Genomic DNA, 17,787 nt, shown 5'->3' with positions numbered 1-17,787 from the left:
TTAAGGCCTTTTAGAATTGAATATATCAATTAATGAAATCAAATTAATATCATGAGGGGTGAGTTATGATTATTAAAATTCCTACCTCAAAGGACGACCATGAACCGAAAACCACGATTCACTTCTCACTAACCAAAGTCATATCACCGCCAATAATTTCACAACCCCGTATTAAAATACATGAAAGGGAGCATTTAATTAGTATATTCACAATAACACACCGAGTAATAACGAAATTATTAATATAAAAGTAATAAGAACCACAAGGGAGACCAACTAGCGTTTGAACCTATTCAAGGCGAAGGCGACTGTAGACTGACTTGTTGCTGCAGGTTTGGCTAGGCTGATGCATCACTTTCCTTCTAGAACGTCAACCTACCCATTTCAAGATGTCGTAGCTTAAATCTATTTCCAAATTCACCAAATCACCCAAAAATTACGGTCACTACCAGATAAACACTTCCCCACATGAGAGAACCTGTTCCTTTCTCAAAAAACAAATCCCCTAATTATTCTAGAGTTTTTAAAACACTTCCCAAGCATTATACTTGCGATTTGAAAGAGATATGAGTGAAAATATTCGAAATAATTACGGAAAAAAGTACATCAACCTTCCGACATGATGAGGCCGCCGGGTGGGCGAGTGGGAATTTCCCTTTTCCCTCTTGCATGCAGTAGCTGACCTATTCACCATACTAGAGAGAAATTATTATTTCCCAAAGACTGGCCAATCACAGAGCGTCTTCCTGAGTTTAGAACGTCTAGAACATTCTTAAACGTCAACCTACCCAACATGTCACAACGCAAATCTATTTCCAAATTCATAAAATCACCTCAAAATCACTTTCACTACCAGTTAAATACTTCCCCTCATCACAGAACTTGTTCCTTTCTCAAAAACAAATCCCCTAATTATTCTAGAAATTTTAATACACTTCCCAAGAATTATAACAACAATTTGAAAGAGATATGAGTGAAAATATTCGAAATAATTACGGAAAAAAGGTCATCAATCCTCCGACATGATGAGGCCGGGTGGGCAAGTGGGAATTTCCCTTTTCCCTCTCTCATACAGTAGCTTACCCATTCACCATGCTAGAGAGAAATTACTATAGTTGGCCAAACGAAAATGACTCCCTCAAGGTCAAAGCTTGCTCTTGACACCACCACCCGTCACTACCAACACTGTTACCACTTTGTACTAAGGGTGGCTAGTAAGAGAGAAAGTGAATGTGTGTGTGAGAGAGGGTGTGATAGTGAAGTATTGTTATTGTGTGGAGTTTTGTTTGTCTTCTCTGTCCAAAGTCTGGATGAAGTGTGATGGGAATCAAATAAGAATTCATGCAAATTGAAAAATGCAGAGTGAAGTGGGCACTACAAGAATATCGACTAAAATAAATAAAATTACATCACTCCACTTCCAATTGATTATTATAAAAGTATTCAAGTAACCTTTATGAAGTAATAGCTCAGTTTATAAATAGTTCAGTTTATAATTCAGTTTAAGAAAAATCTAATCATCATTATAAAATTGGATTTCTTGATGTCATGACTCAAGAAAGAGTTATACATTATACTTATACATAACAATATTCTTTTCTTCATTTCATGATGTTGAAGAATATAGCGGATGATGGGAGGAGGTAACGGGGGATGTTATTGTTCTAACTTCAAAGAATGACACAATAGAACTTTTGAACCTAACGTGCTCAAAAGAATTTGTGACAGGTAGTGACGGAAAAGAGGAAGAGGGAAGGTATGAGAAGGAAAGAGCGATGTTCAGGGTGTAGAAATATAGCCTAGTCAATGTATAGACTGGTCGAGTGAGAGGTGGCCACCAGTGGCAACATTACAGTGGCCTTGAGAGACCCATTTTCGCTTGGTCAACTATAGTACTGTGGTTCGTAGAATAGTAGAACTCGCTTACACTCACTAACATCACTATACACGCAAGCCCGCCTATTCACACACAAACACACATACAGATTGGATTTAGAGTATGGTGATATATTATGCAATAAGATTGGTGGAGGACGCTGAGAAATAGAAGTTTTTTTAGACTTTTGAGCTAGGATGCTCGGTTGAAGAGTTGAAAATCTGAAACCTGAAATGTGGGACTTTGAAAAACATTATCGAATTATCAAAAATTCAACATTTGATCTATGAAATAAGACCGCGTTGAAGCGCTGAAGAATATAGGTCTCTTACACTGTTGAGCTGGGCTGCACTGTTAAAGAGATAAAAAATCTGAAACTTGAAATATGTGTGTCTTGGAAAAAAATTATCGAATTCTAAATTTTTAAAAGTTTTGAACTGTGATATATGAAATAAGACCACCTTGGAGCGCTGAAGAATAAAGGTCCTCTACACTTTTGAGGTCGGAAGCATGGTTGAAAAGTTAAAAAATCTGAGGCCCGCCGCAAAGTAGACCCACGCTAATCCACGAAAAGCAACCCACACTGTGGGATGTTTTGTAAACCATTGCTATAGAATTATTCATAATCAATCAGCTGACAAGTGGATTATTCATTGCATGTATTACACAGATGTCTAGAGAAGCCTAGCAATGGTTTACAAAACATTCCACGGCGTTGGTTGCTTTTCGTGGATTAGCGTGGGTCTACTTTGCGGCAGGCCTTAAACTTGGACTAGGACTTTTGGGACTTGGGAAAATTAACAAATTTTGAACAAATGATACATGAATCAATACCGTTTTGAAGCGCTGAGAAGAATGAGTCCAATTTGAACCTGATCCGATATAGTATTGAAAAGTTAGGTTGATTTTTAGGGTAAAATTTCCAAATAAAGAACCGCCATCTTAAAACGGGGATGAATTTAGAAATTTTAAATATATACGTTTCTGCGTCTTGTTTCAAAGTACTTGTATACCAAATTTTATCCAAATCGGTCCATAACTGCGACTGTAACTGCGGTACAAACAAACAGACAGACGCCGATTGACTTGAAACATAGAATTCGCTTCGCTCATTCAATTTATTTTATAATAAATTATAAATTATATAAAAAATTATTTATAAATAAATTATTTCCTCATAAATTATTTCCCAAAGACCACAACCTTCAAACACTGAGATAAAACCAAATGAAAAAGCCTTGCTCCAGCACAACTTACTAAATTGTCCAATGCAAAATCGAATGTACCGACTTTGAAGAACATTTTCCAATAAAAAAGACATCCATATCCAATTTCTCGATCGGCGACCAGGCCATTCCCGACTATAGATCACATGAGTCACCTAGTCCACTGAGAATAGCTATAAATTCAATGAGATATCATTTCCTACCTCCGGAATCAAAATATATTCTCTTTCTAACGAATTCAACAATTTTTCTGATTGAATCTACTACGATTTCTAAGCTACATGAAATATATTAGTGAGCTCGACAAGCTATAGTGATGTCCACGTTAAAATGGCAGTGTTTGATTAGCAATGGTATTGCTATCCTTGCCTATCATCCAACAAAGTGGATAGCGCTATCACTTTCTCGCTTTGCTCGTTGCCAGATTGTCTTTCAACAATGTAGAATTAATAATTAATTAACAAAATATTTCATATTAATTTTGTAGATTCATGAACAGTTAATATTACATTAATAAACCTGTATCAGCTACGGTCTGGTCTATAGAAGGCATTGGCAAGACAGAGGTTCGGCAATGTTGTTCTCCTATCTTTCGCCACTGCTATTATAACGTGGACCTCACTATAGATAGATTGGAAGGAGTCATCCAGTAAACTTACTATACGCATCCTAGCCTATCTTCATAATTATTAACAAAATAGCTTTGGGATTAAACCAAGGTTGAGAATTTATCGGTAATGTAATGAGGGATTAAACTGTATACATGATTCAGAGGCCCGGGTTCAAATCCCGGCCCGGGCAAGATATTTATCTCGGGCCACTCCCGTGTTTCGGATGGACAAGTTAAGCCGTCGGTCCCGGCTGCCTACAAAGCATGTCAGAGGCCCTGAAATTGATCAGTTGCGACCTGAAAACTCTGACACCAGACCTGAGCCAGCCAGGTCACTCGATATTATTATTATTATTATTATTATGAGGATGACAAGAGACCAGAGAAAGATACCTGAAGAGCTCGCACTGGAAGGACATCGTTTTAAAACAGTAGAATGCTTCAAGTATCTTGGATCCCTGATCACTAACAAAAATGAGAATAAAATGGAAATTAAAGAGGGATTGAAAGCTGGAAATAGGGCATACTTCAGCCTACAGAAAAACAGCCCCCTGTGGGTTGGGGGAGCTTTTAGTTGATCAAGTAGAGCAACAAAATTTCTAAAATATTAATTTTTGAAAAAGTTATTCAATTTACCAAAAATAACACAACTAAAAGTTATTTTTAGTAAATTGAATAACTATCTTAAAAATTGATATTTTCAGAAAATTTTTGTTTTACTAGATGAACAATACCATGAAGATCTATCCTCTGAATCTCATGGATTTATCTTCTACTGAATTTGAATGTTGTCCCAAAAATTCAATCTTCAAGCGCTCATATCTCAAGAAGTAATGATAGAAAAAAATGTTGTTTTTTTTGAAAACTTTTTCATTTTCATAGCTTGATGATAAACAAATCAAAAACTTTGATAAATATCACCAGTAGAAAGTTTATTTTTAGCCTTTGCACAGCCTCAACTATAAAAAAGATGGGCCTAAATAAATAGGTTAGATTTAGGCTGAAATTAGATAGGTTAGACCAGTGATGGGTGAAAAACCAGGTACAAATGTGGTTCAAGCAAAGACCTTAAAGAGATATAGACCCACAATGCCTATGCCTTCCCAATGATAGCTCTTACTTGAAATTGAAGGCCGCCATTGGGGTATTTTAGCACGAGTATTATATCTATATATATTTGTAATACAAAGGCGTTGGTGGCATTGGTATGTAATAATCTTATGGGTTGCCCCCTCAATGGCGGATTTCAATTCCAAGTACAACACTAGCGCTGTATGTGAGTCTATGCATCTTTAAGGTCTTTGGGTTCAAGAGGCTGAGTCAAGGGTGGCCGGGAGCCCTGAAGGCAACTTGGCCGCCCCTTGCTCAGCGGAAAGACTTACAAAGAAGGCCAGGAGTGGAACTCACGTAGGTCACGGGGACTAATCAGTCTGAAGAGACTGCCAAGCATATCACACTGGATTGCGACAAGGATTGCAACCAGGTGATGAATGGGATGTTAGTATAGGGAAAAACTCCTGGTTCTTGTAAATGATACAGGTATTGGTTTGTCTAACTAACATACTACTTGGGAACACAATAAGCTTCGATTGACGTGTGGGGTTTTTTGAATCTTTGGATCCTTGAATCCGTCCCTTCAAAACAATAAACAATATAAACCTAACCTTTCAGTACAGTACGGTAGTTTAGGTAAGAACACACGGTGGCATTACGATCTAGGCCTATGAAATAATATATCATAATATCCCAGCAAATATCAGCACAATGTAATTAGTATAAAAATAAGCACATGGAAAAAAATCTGGTGTGGCGCACTCACACAACTTTCCTTGCCGTTATGAAAATTGATCACCTGACGCTAGTGTTACCGCGCATCTCAAGTCTACTATTCAAAGATTTGAGCCAGCTGGTGACAGGGCAATAACGCTGGAGACACACATGAGGTCTGCTATCTCTTCATAGTGAATGATTTAATAGAATCAACAATAATCTGCAATTGAATAATCACATTTTCTCGAATTTAAAGCTTATTTTTAATTTTAGGTGAAAATGTTACTGAACATTAATTATAGAGATTTTCATGCTCAATCTACTCCACTTGATTTTTTTTGTTTCAATTGTATCTGAAGCCTGATAATTGGGAATCTATCTGCATTGATGGGGCGGAGCTCCTGAAATTTTTACAGATATGGGACTTGTGGCAGTTGATAGAGCTTATCGATGACTATTTTAGGTATGAATTTGATCAAAATCGTTGAAGCCGTTTCCGAGAAAATCACGAAAAACCCTGTTTTTGACAACATTTTCGCCATTTTAGCCGCCATCTTGAATTGCATTTGATCGAAATTGTTCGTGTCGGATCATTATAGTGAAAGGACCTTAAGTTCCAATTTTCAAGTCATTCCCTTAATTGGGAGATGAGATATCGTGTAGACAGACGCACATACACTCATACACACACACACACACACACACACACACACACACCACACACACACACACATACAGACCAATACCCAAAAACCAGTTTTTTGGACTCAGGGGACCTTGAAGCGTATAGAAATTTAGAAATTGGGGTATCTTAATTTTTTTCGGAAAGCAATACTTTCCTTACCTATGGTAATAGGGCAAGGAAAGTAACAAGAGACACTTATAATAGGAGCAAATATTGAAAAGGTAATAGAACTTATTCGAGATCCTACCTTTCTTATATAAGCTTAGAATGCTTATGATGTTAGTCGAGTCGCCGTTGCAGTTTCAGTGTAGAATGTACAAACCTTGTATTCCATCATGCAGTTCACATCTCACACATTCAGTAGTTTAATTATTGTACTATTAATCACTATTGAAAGCAGCAAATAACTTTAAACTTGCATAATTTATTTGCAAAAGGTGACTGCTTGAACTTGCTAACCTATGGTGAGGTCCACGTTATAATGGCAGTGTTTGATTAGCAATGGTATTGCTAAGCTTGTCTATCATTCAACAAAGCGGATAGCGCTATCTCTTTCTCGCTTTGCTCTGTTGCCAGATCGTCTTCTAACAATGTAGAATTAATCATTACGAAAATTTACGAGCATGACAAAATTTTAATGTTTTCTGCTCGAAAATGTATCGACGTTGACGAACATAATCATTAATTAAAAAATTATTATGTAGGTATTGGATAAAAATCATCCAGACACCAATAGAAAGGAGACATTCTCTCCGTTAATTTGATATAAAATTGTTACACATTACAATGACCCATGATTCTGGGAGAAGTTATATTCAAAAGAAAAACAAATCTTCGCGATGTTATCAATTTTATCATAAATGAATTCCCTTCAATCCTTCAACCCTGAAACTTTTTTAGCACTACTAGGACAGGACTAGACAGGTATTACACACTAATATTTCTATTATCTTAGTTGATCATATCATTATTACCATATTTGAACAGAGGAAAATACGAAATCTAATTCTTATCTCATTTCATTTGATCAACTACAACTATGATAATAGGAATATTATAATACGAAAATAGGAATATTATAATCATATATTATCATACCAGCCTCAGCAGATAATTTATTCAGCCGAATGTGATGCCACACACCAAAAACACCACACTACTACACACACACTGACCCTACTGCTTGGGGGATGTGTTGATTCCTCGACTATTCCCCTCACCCTCACTCTGAAGTGAAACTAGGGGATGATCAGTGCAGTATTCGTTTCCTGAAGAAACCGGTTTTTATTGTGACTGTTAACTTTCTCCTACTCACACTGAGGCACAACTGGGGATGAAAAATGAATATCGACTCTCTCAAAAGATCGATTTTTTGTGAAATCGATTTCTTTTTTTTCGATAATCGATTTTTCAAGAAATCGATTTTTAGAATAATTTTGTTATCCATAACACGTGCAAAACATGTTGACCAAGGGTATAATTGATTTTTCAAGAAATCGATTTTAAGAATGATTTTGCTATCCATAATACGTGCAAAACGTGTTGACCGAGGGTAGAAAATATGGCACAGGGGGAAGAGTGGGTGTTTTGGCCTTAAGACGAAACCAGGTTTCCCCATTCACGTTCATTTCCGTCTCAAGAGCAATTAAAATTAATCCGTCTTGAGGCCGGGCCTCACTTGATTCCAGTGCGGCCGAAATCCGGCCTTGAGATCACTTTTCGTCTTGAGGCCACACCATACACGTTTCGATCGGCCTTAAGACCCGGAATGAAGAGTCCGGGCCTTAAGACCGATCGAAACGTGTATGGTAGGCCTAAGACTGATGGTTTCAAGTGGGTTCCAAACCATAGGAGAAACATTAAAAGTCAAATAACTGAACTTTAAGACAAAATCATAGCAATGATCTATATACTTTGAATTAAATAGAAATAATTTGAAGTGTTTACAACCACTAGTTTACATATACGAAATATTAGCATCTATAGTCAGCGCTTTAATTGATGATTAATTTTAACAATCATATTTTAGTAACAATCCAAGCTATAGTGAGGTCCACGTTATAATGACAGTGAAGAAAGATCGGAGACAACGTTGCCGATCCTCTATCTTGTCAATGCCTTCTATAGACGGTAGCTGATACAGGTTTATTGATGTAATATTAACTGTTCATTCTCGTTTAAAATAATCAATTATATTTTATCAAGCAAGAAATTATATTTTTCAATAATTTATCAATAAATTAAAAAGATGAAATATTTTATTAATTCTACATTGTTAAAAGACGATCTGACAACAGAGCATAGCGAGAAGGAGATAGCGCTATCTGCTTTAACGAATGATAGACACGGATAGCAATACCATTGCTAATCAAACACTGCCATTACAACGAGGACCTCACTATAGTTTCCAAATGGTTGTGTTAATTTCAAGTATTTGAGGCAGGACATATGTCAATTAAATTTATAAACCTAATTGGAAATATAAATACTAATGCCCGGTTGCACAACAGCCGGTTAAAGTTTAACCGTGATTAATTTCACGAGAACCAATCAGAGAATGAGTTTTTGAAAAGACGGCTTCTCTGATTGGTTCTCGTGGAATTAATCATGGTTAAGATTTAACCGGCTGTTGTGCAACCGACACTCAGACACAAAGATACATTAAACATTATCAGCATGTGAGCGTCAATTCAACAATTCATTACTGCAAGAGGCTGTGTAATAAATGTAATATCAGCTCAGTTTCTGACTCTAAATACTACATTGCATAAAATAGAGGAATGGGTAAGAAGTAAAACTCATTTCAGATTGTAAAATACTTCAAAGATTTCAGTTGTTTTTTTTATTTTGTTAACCTTCCGGCAGTCGCGCTGTTGTAAAATGGGGTGGTGTCAGTGAATGAGTCACCTATGCATTCCAAAACTTTCCCCCCATCACTCCACTGAGTTGCAGTATCAACCGAGCAATGGTTCAGTCTTTAGGTGCCATTTAGTCGCGACAGTGCATAAGATAGGGAAAGACTGTATACGGGGACTTTAAACGAATCAATAACACAGAATTGATGGCTTTGCCTGATGTACCTTATTGGGCTATGAAATGGTAATCATCCATAGTATGTTCATAGGCGTAAAATAATCCAAGAAGATGGAAAAAGTAATTATACCATTAATTAATATGTTTTGACAGTAAACAGAGTACATAACACTTGAAAAATTGGATGTTGTACAAAATACAACATGCGACTACCGCTGTGATTGAGTAGGGCGCGACTACCGGAAGGTTAAGAGATCTTCCAAGGCACTGAATTCGGTTAAGATATGCAGGCAATAATAGAATGAATAGAATATTTAAAAAATCGTTAAAACCCAAGATATGCTTGATTAACGGTGACGATTACATCGACAGTGTAGAGCATGTGAGCTCATTGCAGCTGAGGTGCCGAACGAATGACTGTCGAGTTTCCTAGCTTGTTGCAGAACGCACTGCCTCTTGTGGGACCGGCCGATTATAAGACACGCATAACAGGCTATGCGGAAAAGCGCCACCGAAATTCAGTCGCGTTTTTATTCATTCAATACAGTACAGGCCTACTGACAGAAACAATGAGATACTAGTTTCGGTTGTCGCTACAAACAATAATGATGATTATTCAGGATCGATAACATCGCATCAACGGAGACTACTACTGTATTCCATTGTGGTTTCACCATTCATTATCATGAACCTAATAGATTACATAGTGTCGGTTGCACTTAAGTCAGTTAAATTTTAATCGTGATTAATATCACGAGAACGAATCAGAGAAGCCTTTTTTTCGAAAATCCTTCTCTGATTGGTTCTCGTGAGAAAATCAAGATTTTTTGTGTAGTTGAGTTTATCAGAGATTGACAATGGTGTAATAACCGAAACCGGTCTTTCTAAGTATCAATAAATCTGTGGTTTTCGACAATTTCTTAGTCTTTTTCATTCAATAATCAAGATTAAAAATTAACCAGATTTTGTGCAACCGGGCCTTATGCTTTTCACTGTTATTCTATCAACACCACTTTGCTCCAGATCATATTCAGCAATAGACGAACATGAGCGCATGATCTGTGATCTATAGTGAGGTTCACGTTATAATGGCAGTGGAGAAAGATAGTTGAGAAACGTTGCCGACTCTCTGTCTTATCAATGATTTCTATAGACGGTAGCTGATGCAGGTTTATTGATGTAATATTAACGGTTCATTCTCGTTAGAAATAGCCAATTATATTTTATTAAGCAAGAACTTATATTTTTCATAAATTCCATAATAAATTAAGACAAAATATTTTGTTAATTAATTATTAATTCTACATTGTTAAGTGACTATCTGGCAACAGAGCAAAGCGAGAAAGAGATAGCGCTATCAGCTTTGTTGAATGATAGACATGGATAGCAATACCATTGCTAATCAAACATTGCCATATTATAACGTGGACCTCACTATACACAAGTTTGTTGTAACAGCAATATCTGACAAAAAATGTGTAAAGATGACTCACCGCACAATCCAGATGAATGAAGACTGCAACAGGGGGTGAGAACTCGCTTCGCTCGGCGACACACAGTGATGATCTCAGGTGGTGAGATCTCACTTCGCTCGGCGACACATCAGTGATGATCAAGTGGTGAGAGCTCACTTCGCTCGCTCAAATGTTCCGGTGACGATCTACAGCTCCCTCTTGTTCTCTCTCTCACTCTGCTCACTGCAAAAGACATACCACAACCATTGACTCTCAACACATTAGCAACCAATCATAAATACTGTATAATAGCATAGAGGAACAATAGCGTAAGTAGATATCCCATGGTATGGGGTGTTTATGTCGTAACTTTTACTGTTATCTCAAGCCGATTACTGTCGATTTTTACTGTTTTGTTGGGATGAGAGTGTATCAACGGCACAGTATGAGAGACTACCAGTGTCACACAGCTTCACGGGAAAGAACTGCATGGACTATCGGCTTGAGATAACAGTAAAAGTTACGACATAAACGCCCTATACCATGGGATATCTACTTACGCTATTGTTTCTCTATGATAATAGTCAACTAAACTTTGTAAAATATTGTCATGATGTTTTGTTTGTACTATTCAAATAATTCGGTAGCAGCTACCAGGTTTATTTATCATTTATTCGTGGACATAATCACAAATCATATAAATATGATTAGGAAGGAACAACAGGCTTGGCCCAAATCTATTCCATTCCCAAATTTTGATAAATTAATAAAATGTCCAAAAAATAGGTTATGTTTCTACTGTAAAACATTCTAGTTCAATTTTCGTCCAAAAATAAATATAAGCTAAAGATTTAGGCTTAAATCCATCACAGATTCCACTTGGATGAAACGTAGGCTAATTACAATAATAATATCGTGTGATCTGGCTGGCTCAGGTCTGGTGTCAGAGTTTTCAGGTCGCAACAGATCAATTTCAGGGCCTCCGACATTACCTAACGACTGCTCTTTAGGCAGCCGGGACCGACAGCTTAACTTGCAATAATTATTGTTGGGTACTTAGTGCCAATTGCACAACAGCCGGTTAAATTTTAATCGTGATTAATTCCACGAGAACCAATAAGAGCAGCCGTATTATCAAAAAGGCTTTCTCTTGTAACATTAATCACGGTTAAAATTTAACCGGCTTTTGTGCAACTGGGCCTCCTCAAAGATGTATTCAAAACTCAACAGAACTGAATAAAACTTGAAAACAAGTTACAAGATTGACATTTTAAGAGCCATACTTCATGGCTGTGATCCAATATTAATGCTGACATTTTGCAGTGAATCTACAGACTACAGAACCGGATAAAGTTGTCATTAAAATGGAACATAGGTCAACTAAAAATGATACAGGGAAATGAAGTAAAAGTTGAATAAGTTTTGAAAAGACATTATAACGTGGACCTCACTACAGCTGCAAGGCCTACAGGAAATAATTGAACTCAATAGAGCTGAATACAATTTCAATGTGGAAAGGTATTTGTTACAAGACTCACCAGCTGTTGTCAACAAGCACACGCGAAGGCTCTACTCTGCTCTGGTCGTCTGACTCAAGTCACATCAGGATAGCAAGCTCATAAATCAGCATCCATGTATCTCAACCTCCAGCAATCTGGCTTCATCAATACATTGCAGAACTCGTCTCAAGTATCTCCTCCACTAATTTGTTGGTCCATACCTATAAATGAAATAACATTTTCATCTCTGAAAATTTGCCTTCCTACTAGACATGGCTTAATGGCATAATCTACTAGTCTTTTGGTATAAGTGTAATGTCATCTAGATATGCTACTTTCATATAAAAAAAAACTTTTCATAAAAAACCGAATATTTTATTTGCAATCAGCTACAACCTATGAGTTATTAGTTCTCTCCTCATAGAACAGCAAATTTTTGTGGTGTAATGTACTACATAAGAATACATTTTATTCAACTTTTATTTGAATTTAGTTTACACAGCTTACATAATTCTTTTCAGAATTAAATTCTCTACAATTTTTATTGCGAAAAATGATTTGTTTACTGGTCATTAAAGAAAGTTATTGGGCATCAAACGTAGAAGTCTGTGTTTTTCTAATTAGATTTTTTGCATATTTCAACTTTTTTCTCAAAAACTACTCACACTACAGCTTCCAGACTAGTTTTAATCAATTTTTCATATATTTTTCCATATGAATCCAGCATAAGTTTTTCAAAAACTAGTCCCCAAACAATTCAGCATCGGTGTATTTCACCAGAGGAACTGAATTCCGGGCGAAATCTTTCACCCTGTATAGCTCGCTAATGAAGCGTTTATGGATATATTGTTTATATGAACTTTTTTCTTATTTTTACCTCTATTATCACGTATTAAAATATTTTACCATAATTATGAATCACCCTGTATAAGTCTGATGGCAATACTAGAAAAAAAATCAAATTATGTTGTGAATTGATGAAAAAACATTTGTTGAATTTTAATCCAATCAATTACTTTTTTAGTAATTGATTTAGTGATACTATCTAAATTTAAATTTTCGGGTATCGGGTTAATCAATTTATTTACTACATAGGGGAACTGTCTACGGCATATTATTAGGTCTGTCCTGGAAACACGGTAATTTGATGGCGATCTCAAATTATAAGCTGGAATGTATGGAGTGAATGTATTTATGGATCTATTGATATAAAGTATTACATTTTTTAAAGAGTTGTCTCACTGTCAGAACCGGGAATTCTTCATAAAGTAAGTGACTGGGATATCGTCTCGGCCATTGGAGAGCAGCTTTTAGTATGTGCCTCTGAATCACACACATTTTATTGAAATGAGTGTCTAAGGCACCCCCCCACCAACCCTTATACCATACTGAAATATGGATTGGGCATAAGCTGAATAAAACTAAATTATTGAAACTAAATAGCACAATTATCTACACATAACCGCATTGTGTCGATCTAGAAGGCCTACCCTCTCAAACATTTTTGTAAAATTACATAAATTTTAATCAATTGCAGACAATAAATACATAACACAGAGTCAATAGTGGAAATAAGATAGTTAAATAAGTTGTAAGCCTCACCTGTCAAGTGCCATACTTGAAAGCTGTGGTCCATGACAGGAGTAAATCAGTAGCCAAGCTCCAATCGATGCGTTGCTGACACATCTACAACATAACATAAAAACACACATTAAAATCTCGCAAAATTCTCAATAGCATTTGAAATTATTAAGCCAGCAATAAACCATGTAGAAACAATTTTCAAGTTTTATAAAACAAATACGGTTCACATTTTTAAAATTTCAAATATTTTATACGGCGTTCTTGGCTGAGGATGATACCGACATTATTCCAAGATTTGTGCGCAGGTTGATTACCTATATAGAACTAAACAATAAAGAAAATAATCGGCTTATACATGTAGGGGAATAGGAAATGAAATTCACGAATGACGCATCATCACGTCTCAACTACTGGACTTATTATTTGGCATAGGCTATAGAGGCCCGGTTGCACAAAAGTCGGTTAAAATTTAATCGTGATTAATTTTACGAGTACTTGTCAGACTGTCAGGAGGACAAATACAAGTAGGATAACAAGTAACAAGTAAGTAAGAGAACCAATCAGAGAAGGCGTTTTTGTAAAGAAGCTCTGATTGATTCTAGTGGAATTAATGACGATTAAAATTTAACCGGCTTTTGTGCAACCGGCACTCGGATTCTTAATTTATCGAGGAAGGTTATATGTCTAGCCTATTTTGTATTCTTCAAGATTTCAGTGGGTTTTTGATATACAAATATTTTCACTGACCGCTCTATGTGGTATGAAATTAGAACAGCTAAATAATCAGAATAATATGTAAGAACATTAATCAATAATCATTACATTTCGCATTAATCGAACAATTCATATTTGTAATACGGTACCTACTTGAATAAATTAAAAACGAAGAATAAATAAATATTCAACTCACGATTATCCACAAATTATGAATACATTAGCCTATCCTTAAATCAAAATAAGAAATCAGTGGTAGACTCAATTTATTAGAAATTAGATCTGAGAAACGCAGAACTGTACTGTAACGCAGAAATTCAAATAGGATCTCAAAATAACACCGAAATTAATCACAAATTTGAAACATACTTACACCACAAATTATGAATATATTACCCATAAATCGGTATAAAATTTCATAGGTTTAATAAATTAAACTGAGAAGGGAATTAGTAACGCAAACACTCCCAAAGTATTAAGTACCTACAATGTATTATTACAACCTAAACCGTGCAATTTCATAGGTTAGATTAACCGATAGGCTACTTGTTCAACACTAAAAACTTCAAAAAATTGGCTAAAACTCATAAAATTAAATTCAACCTTTTTTAATACAAGAACTTCAATTAAAATTTGATTATTTAAGAGGTAAGTTATTGGATTTGAATCAAAACTAAACAAGAATCAAGTGGATAACCTGTTGAATACGATCACCTATCCGCTAACCATCTATTGACATTTGTAAATTCATGGATAGACCAAGGAAATAATCGTCAAAAGCTATCTGAAGTGTGATGAATATCAATAATAAAAAGTAAATTTTATAAAGTACTTTACCTAAAATGTAGATAGAATGAAAATTCAGTCAACGTTTGAGCACATCAGTATTCATTGTCTTGACCACTTACGTTTATGGAGTCAGATAAATGTAGCACCAATTATAGCACATTCACGTAATTAGAAACTATAAAATTATGTTGAAAAACTGTTATTTCGAACAGATATACTTTAGAATTACAATAATATTCATTGTTATCAAGGGAACTTTCAAAATTAACAATAAGAATAAACCCGACAGTTGTTGTTTTGACAAGACAAGACAGAGTAGAAAGCTCTGCTAGAGTCAAGAGCACTTACGTTTGTAGTCAGATAAATGTAGCACTAACAGCAGATTCACGCAATTGGAAAATATAAAGTTGTGTTGGAAAACTGTTATTTTAAACAAATATAGTTTAGAATTACAATAATTATTATCAAGGAAACTTTAAAATATTCACTGAAATCATACAGTTGTTGTTTTGACTAGACACGGTTGGTTGCAGGCAGAGAGCAGAAAGCTGAATTACCAACATGACGGAACTAAATTGACCTACATTTATTTAACTGATATTCCTTCAATTCATTATTGAATTTATGACACAGAAATTAAAAATATCTGATTATATAATCTATGAAATTGATAAGTACATACGAAATTCCAGTTTATCGATATTATTTCAGAAACAGTAACAAACTAACTTCCAGGAGCATTAACAGGAGATACTATTATCAGTATGGCTGTGGCACTGAACGTTTAAATTCAAAACTTCGCATTTCAACGTTATGGCGTCGACACTAAAATGAGATTCACAAGAAACTGGCAGAATTGGTTCGATCTAAGATACTGATGTTATCCTGAAGAAATGCTGACATCATAAATAGAACATGAAAAACCTCAACTCACAAAAACCCAAAAAATCTTAATAAAATGTCCGAAATACAAAGCTATATCCATGTAACACACAACTAAAATCCCTATATCTGCTAAAATTAATATTATAATTAAAAATAGAGTACGATTTCAGATATTTCGAAGAGAAATTTTCCTGAACTGATCCAGTTACTTGCAGCTAGCTCAATAAGATTTGAAATTGAGAGTAAAAAACTCAAATAATTGACCATTATTCAATGTATTTTTAGTTCATTAATAGCGAGATCTAGTGCAAATAAACTAAAACAGCCGCCATTCTCTGTACAACTCGAATCATTCTGAAATCGTACATTAGCCTAATGACCAGATTATTAATGAGTGAATGATGAGAAATGACCTAAACATTCTATCTACAATCAATATCAATGATAATAAAATTAATTTTCACAAATAATAGCACGAATAATTGGATGAGTGTGAGTTATGATTGATGAAAAACAAAATCCTACCTTTTACGGCCTTGGGTTCTCATCACTTGACACATCACATTAAAATTTTACACAAAACTATCACACAGCCGGAAAACAAATTACACCACTAATAACAACATTGAAATAGCTTCATAATTCGCACACGCATTGATAGTAAACTGTAATTTTAATATATTAATCAAAGAAAATTAGTAGGACACGATGTGATGACCAGCTACCACGAAGCTATCACGTCTCAGACTGTAACCTGCACGATCTTGACTCTACATCCCCAATCAGTGAGCCAATCACAGCGCTCCAAACAAAGTAAACTGGGCTTCTCAGCCAATGGCCGGGCAGCTTTCACCTAAATTCTTGACGACTGCACAAAGGAACCAAAGGTTCTAAAATCTTTCAAGATATTTACTTGATTAAAATCCCGAAAATGTCAAAATATTATTCAATACATGAACGCTTGAAATAAACACAATTTGAGTTCCAAATACGTTTCAGAAATTTGAAATAGGAATTACTGTATTTTTAATATCATTTCAAGGGATGTAAAAACAATTTGTTGATAATTTGATTGAATTCTTGCCGACTGAACAAATGAACCGAAGGTTCTAGAATCTTTCAATATGGCCTGATATTTATTTGATTAAAATCCCGAAAATTTCAAAATATTATTCAATACTTGAACGCTTGAAATAAACGCAATTTGAGTTCCAAATACGTTTTAGATATTTGAAATGGGAATTACTTACTTTTTAATAGCATTTCAAGGGATGTAAAATGAATTTGTTGATAATTTGATTGTAATGAAAAATGCTACTAAAAACCGACAATCAAAACGGCAGCCATAATAAATGGGGTATACAATTTTAATATTTGTTACGATGAGGCACAATGTTTAAGAAGATAGTTAAGATAGATAACAAATCTGGATCAAATTTAGAAGTTCATTAAAAAACATTCATAGACAAACAACTATTCAAGTCAATAAATTAGGCCAAGTTAGGTACTTTGGATAAAGAATAGATTTTAGAAAAGGGAATAACTCAATCATATCTTATAATTTTAGGGTATAATGGCAAAAACAGGAAAGAATAATTGCTTAGGGAAGCGAAATTTATTTGAACATTTATTTGAATGGTCTGAAACCTGTAGGCTGGGTGC

General features: G+C 35.2%; 1 long non-coding RNA gene across 8 annotated transcripts in view; it reads right to left on the bottom strand.

Moving 5' to 3' along the window:
* The window catches only part of LOC111049364, a 42,774-nt gene that overhangs the window by 16,524 nt on the left and 8,463 nt on the right, over positions 1 to 17,787 (bottom strand). For 2 of the 8 annotated variants that reach the window (XR_005572339.1, XR_005572340.1), the window contains exons 1-4: positions 16,651 to 16,874; positions 13,756 to 13,839; positions 12,193 to 12,374; positions 10,694 to 10,897 (exon numbers count right to left, since the gene is read on the bottom strand). This is a non-coding gene — a long non-coding RNA (uncharacterized LOC111049364). Of the gene's footprint in view, positions 1 to 10,693; positions 10,898 to 12,192; positions 12,375 to 13,755; positions 13,840 to 15,288; positions 15,565 to 15,588; positions 15,779 to 16,650; positions 16,875 to 17,787 lie in introns of those variants that run through there. The other 6 variants (XR_005572337.1, XR_005572338.1, XR_005572344.1 and 3 more) reach the window with 4 other exon arrangements.

Source organism: Nilaparvata lugens, chromosome 10 (assembly GCF_014356525.2).
Source record: "Nilaparvata lugens isolate BPH chromosome 10, ASM1435652v1, whole genome shotgun sequence".
NCBI lineage: Eukaryota > Metazoa > Arthropoda > Insecta > Hemiptera > Delphacidae > Nilaparvata > Nilaparvata lugens.
This window is presented reverse-complemented; position numbering and strand designations above follow the sequence as displayed.